This window comes from Pygoscelis adeliae, unplaced genomic scaffold (genome assembly GCF_000699105.1).
Source record: "Pygoscelis adeliae isolate BGI_AS28 unplaced genomic scaffold, ASM69910v1 Scaffold272, whole genome shotgun sequence".
Lineage (NCBI taxonomy): Eukaryota > Metazoa > Chordata > Aves > Sphenisciformes > Spheniscidae > Pygoscelis > Pygoscelis adeliae.
The window spans coordinates 410,288-417,693 of record NW_008824282.1 but is presented as its reverse complement, the minus strand read 5'-3'; positions in this window follow the sequence as shown (position 1 = coordinate 417,693).

Here is a 7,406-nt window from a genome sequence, read left to right as displayed (position 1 = left end):
CTGATGAGAGCACAAAGTACCTTTATTGCCTATAAATACAGACCCTGAAATCTGTAGGAAGCCCACTTTACCAGCTGAAAACCCACTTTAGGAAGAAAACCAAACCTCTTGACCTTGAAATAGCTTCCAAATTCTGAAAGCAGCACATCTATCTAGCTAGCTGCCTTAGTTACAGACATTAATCACTGCCATATTTTACACAGCATGTAAAATTTAAGTAATAGAATCACTGTCCCCATCGCCATATTTGCAACTAAAAGCTGATAAATAGAAGCACTGACCTCAGCTGGTTGATTTAACCCGATGAGTCATGGTCTTGGGGCCACATATGCTTCCTCTGCTAATATTCTTGTTCCTATTTATTTTTTAAAGTGTGCTGGCATGCTGTGTACCACAGAATAGCTTCTCTAATGGGCAATTCCAGAAATAGAAATACCCCATTAGTTCCCTCTCCTTTGTCAGGCTTTCACAGTCACCATTTATTCTATACAGAGCTGCAGCATCTCAAAGAGAAGAGGGCAGGAGCGCTGCTGGGAGGGAGGGAGGGAGGACGGGCAGAATTAGACTGTCGAGCAGTGAATTCCTCTTTAAGTTCTCCATCTGAGAAGCACCCTGGTATCTTCTTGCTTTTTGCATTACAGGGAGCTAAGCTGTAGAGAAAGACGCGGCAGATGTGGGCTCCTCCACTTCAGCTGCTCTGGGTAGCTACGTATGTGCCGCAGGAGAGGGATCTGCCCACAGCAATAGATTTGGTATTGCTCTAAATGAGATTTTCTCCGCAAAAGGCTGGCTTTTTCATCACAGCTGAACCAGAGAAAGAACTGAATCACAGTCAGTATGGTGTTTCAGTCGGGGTGGTGGTCCATGGCAGACCACTTGCCTTGGACTGGGGTTCCCCAGGGCTGGGTGCTGTGAAGAAATACAGAGCAGAAAAGCCCCTTACTCTCCCAGCCAGATGTTGTTTGCAACTCAACTTACTAACTTTGCAAGTTAATATTCACATGTATAATATTTAAATGAATGCCAGCTCACCCTATCACCATATTTGTGTTGATCTAAGGAGGCAAATCATGGTCTTGGGGCCATGTGTGCTTTCTCCACCACCATTCAGATGGGTACAGGCAGGAGTGACTGTACAGGGAAAGCATGAGGTAAGGCTGAGCAGAGATGGGTGCTCAGCACCTCCGGCCACACAGAGGCCCTGTAGCAGATGGGATGCCAGTGTAAGAAGGGATGTGAAGGAGGACTACGGCACTTCGCAGATAGCTCTGTGTTAAACAGCACCAAGGGGAGAAATAACAAAGCGACTGATGGAAGATGTCAGAAGTGGGTCTACTAGTACATAACTTGGCACCATCAGAAATGGCATTTGCTCAATGACCTCCCACCAACCCTGTAATTATGACCTCAAAAATACTGCAATCAATATCATTATCAAATGTTGTATCTGCACCAGACATGGACCACAGTCCAGTGGCCTCCATGCAGGCAGGAACCTGTCTGGTTTGCAAGATAAAGACTTTGCAGAGCCCAGGGTATCGCACAAGGCCCCGAAGGCTTTCATCAGCCTGTAGATGCTCCCATGCAGATCTGGCCCCTTGCAATAAAGACCTGGTGGGGACTGTTTCTCTGCTGGCCTCCAGCTGAGAAACCAAACGAGAAGCAGGTGGCTCCTGTGCCTCTGGTCCCAGCTCACAAAGTGGGTACGTGGGACATAGCCTGGGAGGATACATTGCTGTGTTGCCTTTTCCTCTCCTGAGGGCAGATCTGGAGTGCCGCAGCTCCCTAAAGGAACAAAGCAAAAGCAGCTGCTTGCTGAGAAGCGCTGTGCCGGTGGGAAGCAGTGGGTTTGCACCTGGGTGCCCCTGCATCCCTTTGGCCCTGGGTACCTGTTCAGATTGCAAACTGGCAATGAAGTATTAAAAAAAAAAAATTTAGCCAAAAACCTTTGGCTGCCTGCATAACAGTCCCTCGTACTACACAAGCGTCACTTAGACCCCTTTGATATTCATGGTGTTTATGGTACTTGGACTTCTTTGCTCCAAGCAAATTAACTCAAAATCAGACTAGGCCTTCCATTAAACCTGAGAGATTCATGATAAGGAGAACACTCGTTCATTTACCGTTTTTGAAAAGAAATAGGAGTATAAACAGTTATTGTGCTGACTCACTTCCATGTGCGAATTCGCCAGGCTGGAAAGTGTAATGGGCTGCTAATTCTGGCCCTTAGCTGGATCCTCCTCTCTTCAGGCGTATCTCCGTTCCTCCTCTCCTCTGCTTGGCTCTCTGGATGGTAATTCTCTGCCTTCTGACTCTTTAATGTCACTGAAATGGGATTTATATGGGGGATATTTAGCAGAATTGCATTACTATTTGACATTTCATTTCTTGGAAGTTTTCAATGATGTTATTTGCAAGGACATTTTTTATCGCTGTAAATTGCAATTCTTCAAGAGCAGTGTAGCAGTTTAATTTTCTAGGTCTTTCTCTTTGTCTCTCCCTCTCTATCAGGATTTCTGGTGATTTATTTGATTCACTGGTCCTTTGGATTTCTTATGCTTGTTACAATGCACCTGTGTCTCAATGACACAGAAAAATGTTCATTTGAAGTAACAGCTCTGGCTTGCAGTGCTTTGAATTTGATACAAAAATAGAACTGTGTAGAAAACTTTTTATATTAGCTTTTTCAGAATTCTAGACCCCAGGTAGTTCAAGCTGAATAACAGCATGTTTTACTTAAAAAAAGAAACCAGATATTGGTTGCTTGAAATGGCCACTGAAGCAAGACCTGGGAGCACTTATGAGAGACTTTTGCTGCTTCACAAGACTTCACATCACATGTTCTGAGGACTAAAAAAATTCAAGTGTGCAGCTTTTTCCATTAGCCAGTTTGTATTTTGTGAGCCTTGGATCTCTCTCTTTTTTTTTTTTTTTAATAATGAGTAAGTACAAGAAATACAAAAGGAAATATTACAGCGCAAAAGCCTAAATGAAAAGATGTTCAGAAGAGGCTGCTGTGCAATGGGGGTGTGATAAAGATATACTAACTGCAGCCCAGGCAGTTAGTGGTGGGTTTGTTTTTTTTCCCAGAAAATTCTTCTGATGAAGAATTTCCAACTGCAACAAATATAATTTGGTGAGAAACCCCGACAATTCTAGGAACAAAGAAAAGGATGCTGCACATACCATAGTAGTAAAAACTGACAGATTAAACTAAGAAGTCTCTCCTGAATATCGGGTCTCTGTATGCAGTATTACAGAGACCTTCATGATCCACAAAGATATTCTGACAGCGCACTTCATTTCTGCCTTGCCCTCATTTAACAAGATCATTTTGCCTTTCTTTAGCACTTTACATCTGAGATTCCAAATGTCTTGGAAAGCACCTGCCATATGGACCCTGGCTAGATAAAGATGTATTTTTTGTCCTTGTTTGACATGGTAGAATATTAAGACATCGAGTTACGGAGAATTCAAAAACCTGTTGAGTGAGAGCTGCCTTTGGAAACAGTACACCCCTTTCAGAGCTGCTTGAATTTCCAGAGAAATCACTGCTGTTATGAGCAAAAGGATTAAAATATCCCTTCCTTTCTTTTTTTCCCAAGTTTAGAAATACAGTCACTGGCAGATGGCCTGTGGTGCTAAGCGCTCATTCAAACAGCACTGAAATATTAGGAATTTCTGTCCATGTGTACAGGCACACACAGACCCACATGCACTCACAGAAACAATTCTAGGTGGAGTTTTAACGTAATTTTCAAATCAAAGCATACTGCAAGGCAGATGCCAGACCAGATTCAAGCTAAATTTGTAGGCTGAGCTCATCAGATGAATGGTACTATCTGACTGCAAAAGGTTATAATGATTAACATGTGTGACAAGTATTTTATTGAACAACGAGTAGACTGTATGGGCTTTGTCTGTGGCAAGTGCTTCCTGCTCCCGCGAGGAGAGGACATCAGAGTGGGGGTTTGCGTTATGAAATCAGGCTGGTCCCCTTGGTTCTGGTGGACCATGAACGTGGCCGTGTTGGGGAAAACAGGAGCGATGCCAGCAACTGGGAACAGGGCAGTGATGGCTGCTGGCTAGCTGTGGGGCAGCGCTTCTCCAAAACTTGGCTAGTCTCTTAAAACACTTCTCTTTGCACAGCCCTTGATTAATGTAATACTGATTATGCACCGACTCTGCTATTTGTGCATTAAAGATGTGGACATTCCCCTGGTGACAGGTTGCTTTGGGAATGCTTAAGCAGGACTTGGTATCTATTGCACAGTTATTTTATAACTCCTTGGTGCCAGTTCCATGCAAGAAGGAGTTTCACCAGTGCTTTTCTTATCATCCTGTCAAGACAGCACACACTCAATGACTATTGTGAATAAAATATTCTGGTTTCTCCAACAGGTATGTGCAGATATGTATTTTTTGTGCAAAGATGATGTTCAAATTGAAGGAGGTGTTTTGAAACAGTAAATGACTCTCTATGTGCCCACATATTTAACAAGAAAATATAATAAATCCTAAAACACACAGGAGCACTTCTGTAAACAAAGGGAGGAATGAAGAGTTCATCACCTAATAGTAGAAATCAAAGAAATCCAAACTTTATTACTTCAAAGAAAAATAAGCACAGTATCAGAGCAGGTTTGATAACCACTGCACAATAATAAAGAGGAAGATGACTAATTTGCTAAATAAATTAGCAAAAAATCTTATCTTGATGAGAAGCTCTAAGATGATCTTTAGTACTTGATTACTTTTTTTAACCTTAAACTTTTTGTATCTACTTCTTTGGTCTCTGCAAATACTCTATCTACAGTCAAGTTTGTCCAATGGATGAACTTGACCTCTGATATCTTATACCACTGAAATCGAAGCAAGTGTTGATCTTGGAATTATATGGAAGAGAGTCTTTAGAGAACTGTATCTTACATATATTGCAAAATAATCTTAGAGAGGCTTTTACCCTCAGGAGCTTGGAAAACAAATGTTTCTATGAAGATTTGTAGCTGAGTGTTGGAATCTGAGACACTCTGACCCTTACTATTGTCTTATTTTGGTCTGTTACAGTATTTATATAGAGTACATATCTTAGACTTTTGCAGCAAACGAGTAATTTAATGGGTGGTATCCACAAACAATTTATAATAAATGTACCTAAGTGTGTATTTTCTCACTTTAAAGTTTAGATCTTGTTGATAGTGGCATTTATGCTCCCTGCCTTCACCCCCTGGTATGTTGGAGGCAGTTATGCTTCTACATTTCATGTTAATTTAAACTAAGTACTTCTTAAGGGTTGCCCACTTTTGTACTCTGGGGGAAACCCATTGCATCTGGGGAACTTTAAATCCTAGTAAGGCTTGCAGTTAGTCTATGAAAGTGCAGGAGGAAAGACATAAATGGAGAGAAATCCCTGCTGATGGATTCACAGCTATTAGCTTGTTTTTTCCCCCTTGCTGTAAAGATGTAGTAGGTTTCAAAAGGCAGTAAAAAAGTATTGGATCAGCATCTTTTTGTTGTTGTTGTTGCTGTTCCCATTTGTAGCTGGTGATCCAAATTAAAGCTGGGACAAAATGGAGTGTCATTATTACAGATGATATGAGGCTGTGTGGAGCCAAACTGTGATTGTGGCTCTGAGCCTGGCGTGACTGTTCACTTTCTGTGTGCGGCTCCATCCGACTTCCAAGATTTCTCTTATTCAGCCCTTTTAGTCTCATATTTAATGCAGCATGTTATGGAGGAGACATATGTAATGTGTTCCCTCTCTTGGGCTTTGCTTATGCAAAGCAAATCACTGTCACTGCTGCTGCAGAGGAAGCCATACGGATACGCTTTTCCAGAGTAGGACACAGTCCTGGAAAAATTGCTCTGCTTTCGAAGTAATTATTTCAAAATAAAATTGGAAGAGTGTGAGGACACCTGAGGACCAAGATAACTCTAGGTTATTACCTTAATCATGCTGGTTAATTTTTCCACATAGACAAGGAAATCAACAGGATAGTTCATTTTAGCCCCCTTGTGAATGGAAATTGCAATAGCACAGCCAGTGGTGGCTTGTCCTTGGTCCATTTTATACCAGCTATATACAAGGCAGAATGTGTGTGTGTCTGTGTAAAGGGCAGAGATGAGAAGAGAGAGGAGTGATATTAAAGATGAAGGGTCTCAGTTTTGTTCCATAAACGCAGGAAAACACAAGTCTTGCTAGTGGAGCTCACAACGTGTCAGGAGTCACGCTGCATTTTTTAAATCTCAGCCTGAATTTTGGAAGCTGCTGGGGGAAAGTCACAATTCAGGTTAATCAGCCCCAGATATTTAGCAAATACTGGGGCACTTTGTAGCGTCAGTGATGGCAGCATTACATACATCCCACCCGGATATGAAGATGATGTGCTTTTTCATTTGCAATTTCTGCTCTATCTACTGCCAGACAGTCTGTCCCCAAGCCACTAAACTAGACCCAAGTGGCATCAAATCAGCTACAGAAAAACTTCAGGATAATGTGAATCCCCCACAGCTGGGGATTTCAGGGAGAGCTGAGGGCAGGTTATAGCTCAGCAGATCTGCCTGGATTGCTGGATGTTGTCCAGCTGTCCCCAGAGCGCAGCAGAAGATGGACACTGTCAGGGCGGCACGGGTCAGGGCCGAAAATCCTGCTTGCGCTTGGAAAATGTGACAAAACTACAGATTGCTGAAGCTGGCATTGGGATAAAATATTGTTAGGGTGACTAAAATCTGCTGTGTAGCAACTCTGAAAGTACTACAGATTTCTGAAAATATGCTGCTGAAATCTGGTCGTGCTGATACAGCCACACGAGGTTATATGATCTGAGCAGTGTTTGAATCCCGAAAGCTGACTATCACACCATTGGCTTAATCTGTTCTTTATCCCTGCTTTCTGGTTTCTCTCCTTTTCCTTGGGCTCCAGCTCCTCTTCCAGGTTCCTCTGGGGTCCAGATAACTTTTTTACTTTCAGCATCCTTCCCTTATCTAAAGCAAAATAAAATGAGATTTTGGGCACTTTCTGGGAGGTGAAACATGGAAAACACTAGGGGATATACTTAATCTCTACTCAGCTGGTGTCCGAGAAAAACACAGAATGTTACTGATGCTATCGACATCTGACCAGGTTGCAAAATATAAGTGATGCAAATCACATCAGTGTTGGGAGATCCATACTCATGAAACCACACGTAATAAGGATTTTGATGTTCACATTGCAGAAGAGGTGCATAACCTTCAGGAAAAGCAGTAGAAAAATAGTATTTCTCAGATGTGTAAGAGGAGAATGTAAAATATTGCTGGCGGCCTCCAGAATTACTGATTCCAGTTGTAGATAAAGTTGACCTTTCCGTAGAGATCTGCAGAATAAACCCAACACACATATAGCACAGTATCTTTTCTACCTTTTG